The sequence below is a fragment of the Sminthopsis crassicaudata genome, chromosome 5 (assembly GCF_048593235.1).
Source record: "Sminthopsis crassicaudata isolate SCR6 chromosome 5, ASM4859323v1, whole genome shotgun sequence".
Taxonomy (NCBI): domain Eukaryota; kingdom Metazoa; phylum Chordata; class Mammalia; order Dasyuromorphia; family Dasyuridae; genus Sminthopsis; species Sminthopsis crassicaudata.
In genome coordinates, this window is record NC_133621.1 from 266,502,652 (window position 1) to 266,518,290 (window position 15,639).

Consider the following 15,639-nt stretch of genomic DNA (forward strand, 5'->3'; position numbering starts at 1 on the left):
TGGTTGAGACCAGGGGTCCATCGTCCCGTACAAATCCTTCCCCGACACACTAGAAGGCAGTAGAATGGAAGGAAGGTGGAAGGGGAGGGAGAAGGGAAGGAAGAATCAGAAGAGACACCTAGACTGCATTTGTCCATCCGGGCCTCTAGGGTCCTTTTCAGGCTGGCTCCGCCTTTAGCTTCACAGAATTGTTAAAGGCTTGCAAGAGACTTGGCAGATTACCGAGTAGAATCTGATTTTACAGAAGAAACCGACGCTCAGAGAGGACGAGTTTTGCCTAATACAAAAGTAAGCAACAGAGCAGGTGCCGAGATTCGAATGGGAGACCAGGAGCTCACCCACCCTCGAGCGCCTCGAGCTCTGGATTCCTCGAGCTGAGAGTTAAGGGACCCAGCACCCGAGCACTCACCAGTGCGTGACTTGACTATGGCATCCCCGTGAGCGAGGAGCCGACAAAGGCACGGGCTGTTCAGGTCCCCTCTTGTGGTTGCCAGGGTTGCTCTCTAGAGGCAAATCGGTTCTAACTGCTGCGGCCTCAGTGGTCTCTAAACTTCTGTCCTCGGGTTATTTCTCCCTTTTCTTTCCCCTTTAATTCCCATTTTAATTCCCCCTTCAAATTCCCCTTTAATCCCCCCTCGGAGCAGGCTGAGGGGCCGGGAGAGAACTCCCCCGTGGGTTCTCCCTCCCCGCCCTGAAGCCTGCTTCCAGCATGAAGATGATGTCTGATTTCGGCCAGAAAGAGCAATTCCCACCTGGCCCCTCCATCAAGCTGCCGATTTTCTTTGGGGTCCAAACGTCCAGCTACGTCCCAGGATACGTGATCCAGAGCAAGGACCTTCGGAAGATCCACAAAGCTGCCTTGTTAGGGGATGTGGCCACAGTGCAGCATCTGTTGCTGTTGGGAAAAAAACAATGAAAATGATCCGGATAGAGAGAAACGGTAAGAGCAAAGGTTGGGGGAGGGGAGAGGAGAAGATCCCACCCGAGGAACCTAAGATATGCCCCCCATCCCTCCACTTGAGTCCGTGCCACCACCCCCCAATTAACCCCCTGGAAATCAAACCTCCTCAGCACTTTGCTTCTCTAGAGATTGGATAGCAAGTCCCAGAAGCTGGGCCACCTCCTCCCTCCGGCCTGTCCATGTTTAATGAATTGGAAACTCCTTCCTTTGCCTTTAGCCAGGGTCCAACTGGCATATTTTTAATCATAGTAACATGGGAAAAAATACTAATCTTTTCTGCTGAAATGTTGACAGGTCCAAAACGACTGTGACTGTCCATAAGGATATGTGAGGGATTTTCTTGGCAAAGCTACTGGAATGGTTTGCCATTTCCTTCTTGCAGCTCATTTTGACAGATGAGGACATTGAGGCAATCAGGGTTAAATAACCTGCCCAGGATCACGCAACTGTAAGTATTTGACATCAGATTTGAACTCAGGAAGATGTCTTCCTGACTCCAAACCCAGAACTCTTATTCATTGTGCCACTTACATGCCCCAAGATGGATGCAATATGTGAAGAGTAAAAATTTCAAGGCAGAAAACTGCTGCTTTTATTAAGATCTATTCTGTATATCAGGCACAAGGCTCACAGCAACAGATACAAAGGAATGGGGGAGCATGGATTGCCCCTCCATTCTAGGAGGTCAGTCAGGTAAGGGAGCTAATCAAAAAGGCAGCCTCTGAAGCAGAGGAAAGGATGTTTGGGAACCAGGAGACAGAGTAGTATTAAAAAACTAGAGAGGAGGGAATATCACAAAACCTAGGGAGAAGGGAATATCAAGGAGAAAAAGGCTACAGTTTGAAAGGCTTCAGAGAGGCAAAAAGAGAATTGAGAAAAGACGATTAGATTTGGCAATTAAGAGATCCATTAACATGTGAAGAATTTAGAAGAAAGCGTGAGTGTTAAAAGAAAATGAGAGGAGAGGAAATGGAGACACCTCTCTCATGGCATTTAGCTACAAAAGACAGGAGAGATGTGGAATGATAGTAGGGATGGATAGATCAAAGGCAATTTCTTTGAGGATTGGGGGAGAAGACAAGGGCATGTTTGTAGGCAAGCAGGGAAATAGGATATAGTGAAAGAGTGAGATAAGTGAGAAGAGGAATAATTCATTGGCAAGGAAAGGGCTACCTCTTCAAATGAGATAGGTGAAGGAAAAATATTCATAGGAGGCATTTCCAGATGAATTAGGTGAGGAGGGCAAAAGGGGGAGATTTCGGGGAATGACCTGTTTTGTTTTGTTTTTCCCCAGTAAATATAAGCCAAGATTTTTAGCTGAAAAGATGCAGCAGAGTGTGTGTGTACTATGAAAGGTTTGAGATGAAAAGGTTTGGAAGAGCTATTGTGGTAAATGGCATAATGAATTATTTAGGGAAGTATAATATGAAAGGATTGTCTTGGAGAACCCAATTGAGCTCATGGGACAAATTTTCAGTGGCCCTAGTAAGCACAGGTGCATGATTTTTTTTCCAGCCTTATTTGACATCTTCATAGAAAGATCGAGGCCTAGAAGAACATTGTTGGCAATATAATACATGAGCAATAGATTTAAAGGAAGACAAGGGAGAGTTGAACAGCCACATTGAATGGTTCACCAAGGAGTCAAGATAAAGAAAGGAGAAGAGTATAGCTAATGCAGGGGTGATGGCCTTGGATTAGAAATCATGGTCTGGCTGAAAAACAGAATTCAAGTTTGCAAAGCAAAGGAAGACATGGACTGACAATAGATTGTGATCAGATCAAAGAAACAGGATTTGAAAGGACAGCAGTGCTGCATTTGTGGGTGGTCAAAGGTCTGTCTTTATCTGGCTGAGATAAGATGAAGTAGATCATATGAAATGTGGAAGTTGAGCAACTATGAAGTGAGTATGTTTGAGGGAGTGATAACCTGTATGCTGAAGAAATATAATGGCTTTAAGTTATGACTAATGTAAGGAGACTTTTTTCATGTGTAGTTTATAGAAACAGCTTTATTACTCTCTCAGCATACCTCATATAGCTTTCCAATGAAAAGTGTATGTTAGAGTGTCTCATGGGATGAGGACTGTTTAAGTAGTTTTACTGATAAAAGGGAATTCCCTTGACAGTATCTTTTCTGCAACTTTGAATTTAGAAAATTGTATTGGTCAGTGAGAGGTTAACTGATCTGCACAGGTCCTATATAGGAAGTGTATGTAAAATATAACACCTAGTAGGTCTTGCAAACTTCCAGGATAGTTTTCTGTCCACCATACTGTGCTACCACTCTTGATTTTATGAAACAATGTATGCAAGAGAATCTTTAACCACGAATCACAAAAATCATACATAGGGAAATTAAATTTCTTATGTATTTTTCAAAGGACTTTGTTGTTTATTAAATACTGAAAATTTGTGGAGTCCTTTCTAGAAACTTGATGGTTCAAAGTACATTATTCACTTGTCCAAATTGTATTTTATATTGCTTCTTAATTGGTGAAAATATGCAAGTAATTAAATGCATTCTTAGAAACAATAAAGTCTTGTCCTGATTTAAACTTATTTTTTCATGTCATTTCCAATATCACTTATTCATTAGCTTGAAAAATTAAAAATGACAGGCTATATTTTGATTTTTTTTTCTTAATATTTTCCCTTATCCTAAAAGCCAAGTATCCTAAAGGTACTGGCATGGTACTTGTGCATGCACAGCCGTACATCAGTGTGCCTGGCTTAACATTTACAAAGCCACAAGTAAGTGTGGATAAGTGAGAATATCCCCATAGGCTAAAGCAACAGAGGTATTGGCTCCCTGAAATGACTGACTTAATAATTGGCTGACTATCCTTACTTATTTTCTTCTAATGGATATACTGATTTGTAGTTGAATTACTTTCAGAATATATTAATAGATAGATAAAATAATTATCATGCATACTTTTTTGATGTGGTTATTAAATTTTATTTAAATACAGTAATGTTCATGGAAATTATTATAAGTAACTCTTGGCTTAATATGTTTTTTTTTTCCTAAAACTAAAGAAAAATGAACATCCTTTAGCCACACAGTATAACAATTCAAAGAAAATGTTAATCCCTTTTTCAAGGTTGAGATACTTTTAAATTTGTTCAATAGTGGTCAGAGAACCACTGCCAAATGAGCCTAAACAGAATGTCACTATTTAATTATCCACCAGTTTGAAGTTTTTACTATACTTAATCTGGAGACATCCTCAAAATGATGAACATTGAATTTCTAACCATCAGCTGCTTATGAATTCATTGAAAACTGACTCAGAGTCTTCCCTTTTCCCCTGTATTTCATGGTTATATTCTCCCCTGAAAATGCACAGCAACCAAATTGCCCTCCCATCACGGTGCCACTCAGCATGACTGTTTACCAAGCATCTTTCTTTTTCACCCTCTTTTCCTCTATTATGAGAATTTTTTTGCTGCTTTACTTCCTTTCTTTCACTACTCATTACTTAGTTTCCTACTTAAGCAATTTCACAAATATAAACACCTTTTTATAATTCCATTATCCTTTCTGCCAACTCCTTCCCTGGAATATCATTTTATCTTGTCTTCCTTTAATTTTGCTTATCCCTTTTCTGAGTAAAACAAGGAGTACATCTGGATTAAGAAAGTTAAAATTTGTAGTGTAAACTGAATTAATAATTTTTTTTAAAAATTTCAATTTTTTTAAAAGTTCCCTTCATATTCTCAATAATAAAAGGCTTCATCTCTCCCTTTTCTAAATAAGCTTGAAAATCATTAGCAGTTAACTTTTTAAGAGATGCAAATGTCTTATGTGTTATTTTTTCTGTTTTGTTTGATTACTGATTTAAGAACTAGTTCGTACTATTGCTAAATACTAATTACTAGAAAGACCTGGATTTATATATACTTTCTAGTTATGTGACCCTGAGCAAATTTGTTTATCAGCTTCTTCAGTGTCCTCAAGCATGAGGATGATAATAATACCTACTTCCCAAAGATCAAATGATAAAATATTTGAAAAATGCTGAACATAGTCTCTGGAACATAGTAGACACATAATAGATGTTAGTTTTCCTTCTTATCAAGATACATCCAAGCATGTCACCATTGCAGCTGGGAGGATGGGGGAGGAAGAAATCTCTTCCCTTCTGATTACCTTAGACGCTCTGAGAGAAGGCCAGAAGGAAAAGGCAAAAAGGGAGTTCTGAAAAACAAGAAAAAATTAAAATATATCTATATGAAAATTTATATGAACATTCATTACTTCAGTAATGCATGATTTTGTTGTTATGGATATTTCCTCCACCAACACATAACACAACCTCTTTACAACTTGGTGTAGAAGGTCAGCTATGAGCAGGAGGTTTTCAATGAATAGAATGCTGGGCTTGGAGTCAGGAAGACTTATCTTTGTGGAGCTCAAGTCTGGTATCAGATACTAGCTGTGTGGCTCTGGGCAAGACTCTCAATCTCGTTTGCCTCAGTTTCCTCATATGTAAAATGAGCTGGGAGAAGGAAATGGCAAACTATTCCAGTATCTTTAGCAAGAAAACTCAACATGAGGAGACATAAAGTCAAACAGGACTGAGATGACTAAACAACAAAGATGTACTTTGAAATATATCATCCATAAAACTCCATCCTCCTTTGACCAATCTTTATGACCTGAGTTAGGTTGGTCTGCAGACAACAGACAAACCAGGCCCTTACTACAAACCCTTCCCACCATGGCAGAACTGCCAAAATGTTTACCCTGCTGGAATAGCCTGTGGCAACCTAGAGCCATTTCAACTGTACAATGGTGCATTTCAGTAAGTATTGGTAGAGAATGCACACATGTGTGCATGTGCTAGTATAAAGATCCAATGTGTAAATATGTAAGGGATTTTGATGAGGCAGCTGCTTCACTAAATATTTTGTAGTTGCGGATGGATATCTTAATGGAAAAAAATATAGACTTAACCACCAGGCATGGTGAAGTCCACCTATAATCCCAGTTACAGGGAGGCTGAGGCTAGCAGATCTCTTGAACTCATGAGGTGAAGCAGCCCAGGTCAGAACCTGAGCAAAGTTCCCCTGCTATTCTGTAGTGAAATCTACATCTATTTGCTAGATATATTTTTCCTGCTCTAGCGATTTTTTGTCCAGCTATGAGAGTTAATGCATATTTTGTATTTATTTGGGTGACATTAGTGGCCATTTACTTTAGAAATGATTTACAATTTAGGCATAAGAATAATACATTATTAATTTAATTAAGTTAACAATGGCACAATATTGATTGCTGTAGTATATTATCAAACAATCACATTGCTCTCTCATTTCTATAGAACATCTCTTCATCTGGCCTGTGCTAATGGACATCCAGATGTTGTGTCTCTCTTAGTAGAGAGAAAATGTGAACTGGATTTGTTGGACAGAGACAGTCAAACACCTTTAATGAAGGTATGCATTAGTTAACCATGCTGTTCATTGAAAAGGAATTAGATTTCTGCCTTTAAGAAAATCAAAAATTAGTAACTTATTTAAATATCACTAATAATTTTTGAATATACTCAACTTTACATTATGTTATTATTTCTTTGGATATATTATACTGACAGGCAATACAGTGTGAGCAGGAGGAGTGTGCTACTATCTTGCTTGAACATGGTGCAAATCCTAATCTTAGGGATGGCAGTAACAATGCTCTTCACTATGTTGCCTTTTTTTCAGGGCATAGACATGGCAGCAAAACTGCTTCAATATAAAGCTGATATTGAAGCAAAAAACAAGGTAGAAACTAACAATCTTGTATAATAAAGTCGATTATCAGCTAAAAAAATCATAGTGTCCAATGTACATATTTTTTAATTGGAAGCATTTCTTTAGTGAAAATAATTTAAAATTATCCTGTAATCAAAGTTCATTAGTCTTTGAAATTTTCTAATGTAGGATGGAGGGGTGAGGAAGTCAGGGAGAGTACACATGACACTGGAAGAGATTTCATTCACAGTGGAATTCCTAAGAAGGAAATTCCCTCTATTGATTTAGCTCAGGGCTTGCTCTATGTTTTAATCTTAGAGTGTGGATTCAACTGAGATTCATTAACTTAAAAAAAAAAAAAAACTACATTATGTTTATGCTTATTTCAATGTAATTGGTTTTGTTTGTTTTCTATGTATTTTAGGTATTTAAAAATATTATTCTGAAAAGGAGTGCATGACAAACAAAATGTTAAGAAATCCAATGTTAGGGAGAGTCCTGGAGTGCTGCTGGGTCACCCAGTCAGCATGTGTGTGTCAGCTGAAGGCCCTGAATCTAGGTCTCACTGACTTTGTTACTAGTTAGCTGACTATTCTATCACATCCATCTCTCCAGAATCTTCTCTGCTTGATATATTAGGTCTGCTCCCCAGAATGATAAACTAGTATTAGCAGATATTATCTACAATGCTCTTTTCTATATAGAACTTAGCAATGTCAATTTGTCATGAAGAAATGTCATGATTTTTTAGGAAAAACCTTTTGAAATTTGTTCCTACTGAGTCTTAACTACACAGAGACAGAATTTTCACAGGAAAAAATTAAATATATGTTTTCTTTATCCTAATGACTAAAAATTTCTTTTTCTAGTCTGAATGATTCCTGATTTTTTTCAGTAAAGTCTTAATTCTTAGTCATTGCCACTTGGGAGAGAAAAAAACAAAGAATATATTAGGAAGGTTGGTAAAAGAGGGAAAGTGCTAGGTAAATCATTTTTTTCCAAGTTTAACTTGCTCAGGGCAATATTTTTTTAAAGTGTTTTATTTGCTGCTGCTGTTGGTGGTGTTGCTGTTGAGTTTGTTTGCATCTGAGGAGAATGGGTAAAAATAGTCAACTTCAAAGCCAGCCAGGATATAGCCTTTATCTTAATAGAGTTTTGAGGAAATAAGTTTGTCTGCATCTGGACAATAATATGGCAAGAAAGGAAATATACTCATCAAATAATAGGAATTGGTCTCTTACAAATTATGAATACATACTAATAACTAGAAAGAATCCAAAAGATATCTAGTTTCATTCTATCATTTTACATGTAAGGAAACTTATGGTCCAGAGAGCTGAAATAATTTGCTTTCTGATCACATAGAAATTAACTAACAGAAATAAGATTTATGCTCTAGTCTTCTCCAATGTTTCATTGTGCCATGCTTTCTTACCACTTCATTAGCAAATTCACAAGATGTTTATAAAATGTCATAAGTTGAATTAAATTAAATATAAAATGCTTACTTAATATAACAATATCTTTATTGTGACTTTGCAGGAAGGACTTACACCACTTTTTTTTTTTTTGCAATTAGAGCAAAGAATTGTGAAATGGCACAATTTCTCCTAAAGAATGGAGCAAATGTTAATGCCTTGGATGACTATAAAAAGTACAGTAATTAAAACTTTAAAAGAAAAAAAAGCAATAAAAACAATTTAAATCATGGAACACTTAGTGAACAACAATAATTGAATCTGAACATCATTGAAAAGGGGTGAAAAATGTCAACACACATCAGGTATGAAAAGAAAAAAAAATCCCTATTTATGACTCTGCAAGAGAAAAAACAGCTCATGTGGGCATATTAACCATTGTGTATTGGTGATTACGATTTGCAGGTTTTTTTTTTTTTATTGATTTTGAATTAGTTAAGATTATCCCATAGAAGTTTTGAACTTTCATAATTCAGTTGATTCTCTTTATGAAATAATCTTAATAAGGATTGTAGCATGTATTTTCTGTTCCATGTTTCAATTTCCCTTAAGAATATGCACATTGATAAATGCAAATAAAGGAATGATATGATAAAATACTTATATGGATCCTTGAGCTTATCATGATGAATACTCTTGCCACTGATTCAGATATTAATCCTTCCATCCAATCTCAGCCCACAGGACTTTTGTCATAAAGGATCCAGGAAAACACATTGAATTGTTCCCTTGCTTCTTTCAATACTTGAGAACCAGTGCAAGCTTTCATTTGCAATACGAGATTAGCCTTCCTCTTTTTCTATTCATTTTTGTCTTTGCCATACTTTACTGCATCAAAGTCATCAAAATCACCTATGTATATTCACCATATATATGTCCATGGATTTTGGGGTTTCTCTACAATTTTGATTTGTAAGAGATCATGTGTTTCTGTTTTGGATTTTTAAAAATCTACTGTGGCCAAATATCACTCCTGAAAAATATTGGTGTTTATAAGCTTTTGTGGCAGTGTAATTATTAGAAAAGTGCTGTGTAGTTTCTCAAATGAGATCCTATTGGATCTTCTTTTCCCAATAATGCTGAGACCAGTTCATTATTGTTGTGCAATATCCATGCAAGCAATAATATCAATCGATCATGGATAAAAACTGCCAATTTTTTTTTTTTGTCAAAAGTGTTTTTTAATTGTATTCAGACAGTTCATGAATTTGTTTTGGCAGGAGACTTCCCGAATTTTTCTTTCTACCTCTTGCTTTTGAACTTTGTTGATCATATAAAGAAATGCAAATGTGGATTTATCTTCAACTTTACTAAAGTTGTTATTTCATATAGTGTGAAGTACAGGCTAGTTCCTTGGAGGGCCTTGGGGCCAACCAGAGTCAGGATAAATTAAAGTCCTTGGCTTTCAGGGGGAGAAGTGAAGGAGACAGACAACCTGCCATGAGGTTCCTGGACCAGCCTCTCTCTTCCTCTCCTGCTGCAAAGTGACACTGACCTCTGTCCCTCAAACCTCCAATCCTTGCTTATGATTATCTCAATACCAAACCGCAAGTACTCAATAGTGAGAAAAGCCATTTATGGAAACATATGCTAATAGAGTCATTGTCTCACATCAAATAGGTAATTAAGTGCTCTGTTTTCTGATTCAAGCATACCTTTTTAGAGTTTCAGCCCTCTACTACAATATAGTTTTAGTTGATTTAGGTTTCTCTAAGTATCCAATTATGCATAATCTTCAAAGAGTGATCATTTTGTTTCCTTATTGCCTGTTCTAATGTCTTCTATTTTTCTTTTATTGTTATAACATTTTTAGTACTATGTCAAAAAATAGTGGTGACAATGGACATCCTGGCTTCACCTCTGATTTTACTGGGAAGTCTTTGAGATTATCTCCATTACAGATATTGTTTGTTGGACTTCTGGCCAAGATGGTGGAAAGGAGGCACACAGATGCTTGAGCTCCATGTTTTCTCACAAAATTTATTGCATGACAAGCCTCAGAATTAATATTTAATGGGGAAAAAAAAACACACACAAATAATTGCCAACAGAAGACATCCTTGAAATTTACCAGAAAAGGTCTGTGTTTGCTTAGGGGAGGGGACAAACAGACTGGGCGAAGGCTGAGGGCAAGTAGTGAGAGCGAGGCAGGCAGCTCACACTGCTCAGACCAGAGGGGGGATGGATGCGATCTCTGCTGTTTCAGTGGAATGACCTTTACCCCAGTGTGGATATTCTGTCTTGGCAGCAAGCCAGGATACACAGGGAAGGTGTGAACACAGGAGGTAAAGAATAAAACCCCTAGCATCTCTTGGGACCTGGCCACCTCCACCCCCACCTTGAGTGGCTCAACTTGTTCTTAGAGCCTCAGAGTCTCAGAGCCCAGATGCAGCACAGCCATTGCTGTCCTGTTAGTGCTTCGATGCTGTCTCCTGCAGTCTGTAGCGAAAGCCCAGTAACACCATCCAGCCCCATCCTCCCCAAAAAAAGCAGATCAGTTGTTTTCCTTATTAATTTGTTTTCTTTGATTCTGCTCTGACAAAATGAACAAAAATTTTAAAAGGGCTCTAATACTTGACAGCTTCGGTATGGATAGAAAGCAGACTTCAAACCCTGAGGAGACTAAAAGCAGACTGTCTCCAGAAGAATCCCCAAAAGGGGGATATGATCTGCTCTTCAATACACAAAACTCTCATAGAGGAAATCAAAAAGGCTCTCACAAGAGAGCTAGAAGAGAAATGGGAAAAGGAAAGGGAAGCTTGGCAAGAGAGTCTAGAGAAGTCATCCCACACATTTAAAGACAGAGTGGATACAGAAATCAAATCATTGAGAAACAAAATTAGTGAATTGGAAAAGGTAAACAACTCCAAGGAAAACAGGATTAATGGGTTGGAAAAAAGAAAATAAATCTCTAAAAAATAAAATTGATCAAATGGAAAAAAAATTCCATAGAAGAAAAAAACTCATTTAAAACCTCAATTGGACAATTACAAAAAGATATAAAGAAAGTGAGTGAAGAAAATCATTGAAAATCAGAATCGAACAAGTAGAATTGAATGAGTCAAGGAGAAACCAAGAAGCAGTCAAGCAAATCCAGAAAAATGAAACAATGGAAAATAATGTAAAGTACTTTACTGGGAAGACAACAGACCTGGAAAGTAGATCTAGGAGAGACAATTTGAGAATAATTGAACTCCCTGAAAAATACGAGGAAAAAAAAGAGCCTGGACACCATTTTCCAGGAAATTATCAAAGAGAACTTGCCCAGATGTTTTAGAAACAGAGGGTAAAATAGACATTAAAAAAATTCACCAATCACCTACTGAAAGGGACCCTAAAATCAAAACACCAAGAAATATAGTGGCCAAGTTCAAGAACCAGCAGACAAAGGAAAAAAATAAAATATTGGAAGTGCTAGAAAAAATCATTTCAGACATGGAGAAGCCACAATAAGGATAACCCAGGATCTAGCATCATCCACATTAAAGGAGCGAAGGGCCTGGAATATGACATTCTGAAAGGCTAAGGAACTTGGTATGCAGCCAAGAATAACTTACCCTGCAAAAATGAGCATCGTTTTCCAGGGAAGAAGATGGACATTTAACGAAATAAATGAATTCCATCTATTCTTGATGAAAAAACCATATCTACACAAAAAGATTGATCTTCAATTACAGAACTTAAGAGATTTCTAAAAAGGTAAAAAGAAATCTTGAAAACTATATTTCTTCCATAAAGATATATAAAGAACATATGTATAATTGGTCCTAGAAACTAGAGGTGGAAAGGAAATTATATCATAAAAAAGGATAAAGTGGTGGTACTACATCTCATGAAGAGGCAAAGGTAACCTATTATATCTGAGAGAAAGAAAGGAGGGAGATGAACATAGTGTGTATCAATAGACATATTCGATTTATGATGAAACATCTTCCACTTCATTGAAAAGTGGGAGGGAAAAAGGGAAAAGTGAAGGAGTAAGCTAAGGGGAAGGGAATACAGGTATTGTTTGTTGGTGTTTTTAGATAGATACTGATTATAATTTTAAAGAATGTCGTCTTTTTTATTCTCTCTAATGCTTTTAATAGGAATGGGTGCTGTTTTTTATCAAAAACTTTTTAAAGCATCTTTTGATATAACCATATGATTTCTGTTGCTTTTGTTTTTGATATAGACAATTCTATTGATATTTTCCATAATATTGATCCAATCTTGCATTCCTGGTATAAACTAAACCTGGCCACAGTGATACTTGTGATACATTGCTGCAATCTCCTTGTTCTCATTTGAGTTGAAATTTTTGCATCAATATTCCTTTGGGAAAATAGTCATTTTCTTTCTCTCTCTAGGTCTTCCTAGTATTTAGGAATAGTACCATACTTGTTCCATAAAACGAATAGTAGAACTGTTTCTTTGCCTATTTTCCCAATTAATTTATATAGTATTAGAATTAAGTTTTCTTTGAATGTTTATTAGAATTCCAGAGTGAACCCTGGCATTGTGGATTATTTTTTTAAGGAGTTCAATAATGGCTTGTTAAATTTCTTCTTCTAAGATGCAGTTATTTAATTAGGCATCCTATTCCCTGATTTATTAATGTGGGTAATTTATATTTTCCTAAATATTCATTGATTTTCCTTATATGGTGAGATTTACTGGCAGAGATTAGGCAAAATATTTCCTGATGATTGTTTTAATTTCTTCATTGGTGGTAATTTCACTCTTGTTTTTTGATAGTGGACATTTAGTTTTCACCATATTTAAAATCAAATTAACTAATGGCTTATTTCATTGATTTTTTATTAAAGCAGCTATTAGACTTATTTGTTAGTCGAATACTCTCCTTATATGTTTTTGTTTACTTTAAATATGTTGAAATTCACATTTGATTGTGAGGATTTCCAATTTGTTACCCAGTTGGGGATTTTCAAATTCATTATCTTACTAGGTATTTTTTGTTTTGTTTTTTGTATATTTCGTATTTGTTTTTAGTTTCATGCCTCACTCATTGATCTGTTCTTCTTATATTTTACTTATATAAGAATTTAGGCAAGCTAATTTTACCCTTAATATTATTTTGGCTGCATCTCATACATTTTGGCATGTTATCTCATTCATATCATTCTCTTTTATGTGGATTTATTTTATATGCTACAATTTTGCTAAAGCTGTTGATTCTTCCTAGTATTTTTAGTTGATTCTCTAAATATGCCATTTCATCTGCAAAAAGTGCTAGTTTTCTTTTCTCATTACCTACTTTAATTCCTTCAACTTTTTTTTTCTCTTATTGCTAAAGCTAACATTTCTAGTACAAGATTAAATAGTAGTAGTGAAAAGGGGCAACTTCATTTCACCTCTAATCTTATTGGGAATGCTTCTACCTTATTCCCATTGTACATAATACTTGACAATGGTTTTAGATAGATGGTATTTATCATTTTAAGGAAAACCTGATTTATTTCTATGCTCTATTGTTGTTTTTGTTTTTAATAGGAATGGATGTTGTATTTTGTCAAATGCATTTTTCTGTGTCTATTGAGATAATCATAATTTCTGTTAGTTTGGCTGTTGATATAGCCAATTATGCTGATAGTTTCTCTGATATTGAGTCAGTTTTGTAATTTTGGTAAAATACCACTTGGCTATTTTGTATTATCCTGGTGATAAGCTCCTATAATCTCTCTTTTTAAAATTTCATTTATTTATAATTACTCCCCAGTTACATTTAAAACATTTTTTAATTTTTGTTTTTTAAAGTTTTGAGTTCCAGATTCTCTCCCTTGTTTCTATCTACAGCTCCCTTTACGAAATCACATGTGAAGTTATGCAATATGTTTTTATAAAAGTCACGTTGAGAAACAAAGCATATATCTTCCATCATACAAAAAGCCTTCAAGAAAAATAAAATTAAAAAAGAGAAGGTGAAAGAGAAAGACAGGGAAGGACAGAGAGGGAAGGTGAAAGGAAAAAACAGGGAGAGAGAGGGGGAAGAAGAGAGCAGGCAGGGAGGGAGGGAGACAGAGAGATGGAGAGGAAGAGGGAAAAAAAGAGGTAAACAAAAATGCAAGCAAACAATAACAGAAAGAGTGAATATGCTATATTGTAGTGCACATTCAGTTCCTCTCTCTGGGTGTAGCTGATTCCCTTCATTACTCAATAATTAGAACTGGTTTGAATCATCTCATTGCTAAAGAGAACCACAACCATCATAGTTGATCATCATATAATCTTCTTGTTGCCAAGGATAATGCTCTCCTGGTTCTACTTATTTCAGTTAGATAACTTTTTCAGCATACTTCCAAACTGCTTTCCAGAATGGTTCAATTCGTTCACAATTCCACCAACAATGTATCGGTGTCCCAGTTTTCCCACATTCCCTCCAACATTTGTCATTACTTTTTCCTGTCATCTTAGCCAATTTGAGAGGTATGTAGTGGTATCTCAGAGTTGTCTTAATTTGCATTTCTCAGACCAATAATGATTTGGATCATTTGGTCATATCAACCTGTTGCTATTCATTTGTATGCACTTCACGTCACTTTGTTTGAATTCATGGAAAGCTTTTTTCAGTTTTTTCTTAGTCCAATGTGAGGACGGAGTTAGCACCCTGGATACTTTAGAATCAGCTTGGAGTCAGGATAAGCAAAAATCCTTAGTTTTTATTTTTGGTCTAAATGAGAGGAATGGACACAGGAATCTCTGCAACTCCTTTCTCTCTTTCCACCACCAAAAAGTAACTCCCACTTGTCTTACTCCACCCTCCAATGCCTCTTACAATTCTCTGTATACACCAACAGATCAAGCCAGCACAGTATAGTGGGCAGGACCATTATCCAAGCATATACTAGTAGAGTATTCTCCAAATGTTAATTAGCTTTAAGTGCTCTGTTGTCCAGGTGCATCTGCTCAGAGTTTCAGCCCTTTACAATCCAACATTTTACAAAGAATAATATTTCATGACAATCACATACCATAATTTATTCAGCCATTCTCCAATTGGTGAGCTTCTTTTTGATTTCCAATTATTCTCTGACAAGAGAGCTCCTGCAAATATTTTTTGTAGTTATAGGTCCTTTTGCTTTAAAAAAAATTTATTTTGGTATTTAAAGCTAGTAGCGGTATTGTTAGGTCAAAGGATGTGCATGAATTTATAGCTCTTTGGGCATAGATCATCTCTTTTGATCATTTATCATTTGGGGCATAACTCTTATTGTTTAAAAATTGACTCAGTTCCCTCTATGTTTGAGAATTGAGGCAATATTGGGGCAGTTAGGTAGTGCAGTGGATAGAGCACCAACCTTGAATTTAGGAGGACCCGAGTTCAAATCTGGTGTCAGACACTTAACACTTCCTAGCTGTGTGACCCTGGGCAAGTCACTTAACCCCAGCCTAAAAAAGAAAAGAGAGAGAGAGAGAGAGAGAGAGAGAGAGAGAGAGAGAGAGAGAGAGAGAGAG

General features: G+C 36.3%; 1 long non-coding RNA gene across 1 annotated transcript; it reads left to right on the forward strand.

The window, feature by feature from the left end:
- The first annotated feature begins 481 nt into the window (after nucleotides 1–481).
- On the forward strand, nucleotides 482–8,582 carry LOC141544584 (uncharacterized). Its single transcript, XR_012482663.1, has 4 exons — nucleotides 482–940; nucleotides 1,256–1,409; nucleotides 6,292–6,406; nucleotides 8,286–8,582. It is a non-coding gene; the product is annotated as an uncharacterized LOC141544584 (long non-coding RNA).
- Nucleotides 8,583–15,639: the final 7,057 nt, after the last annotated feature.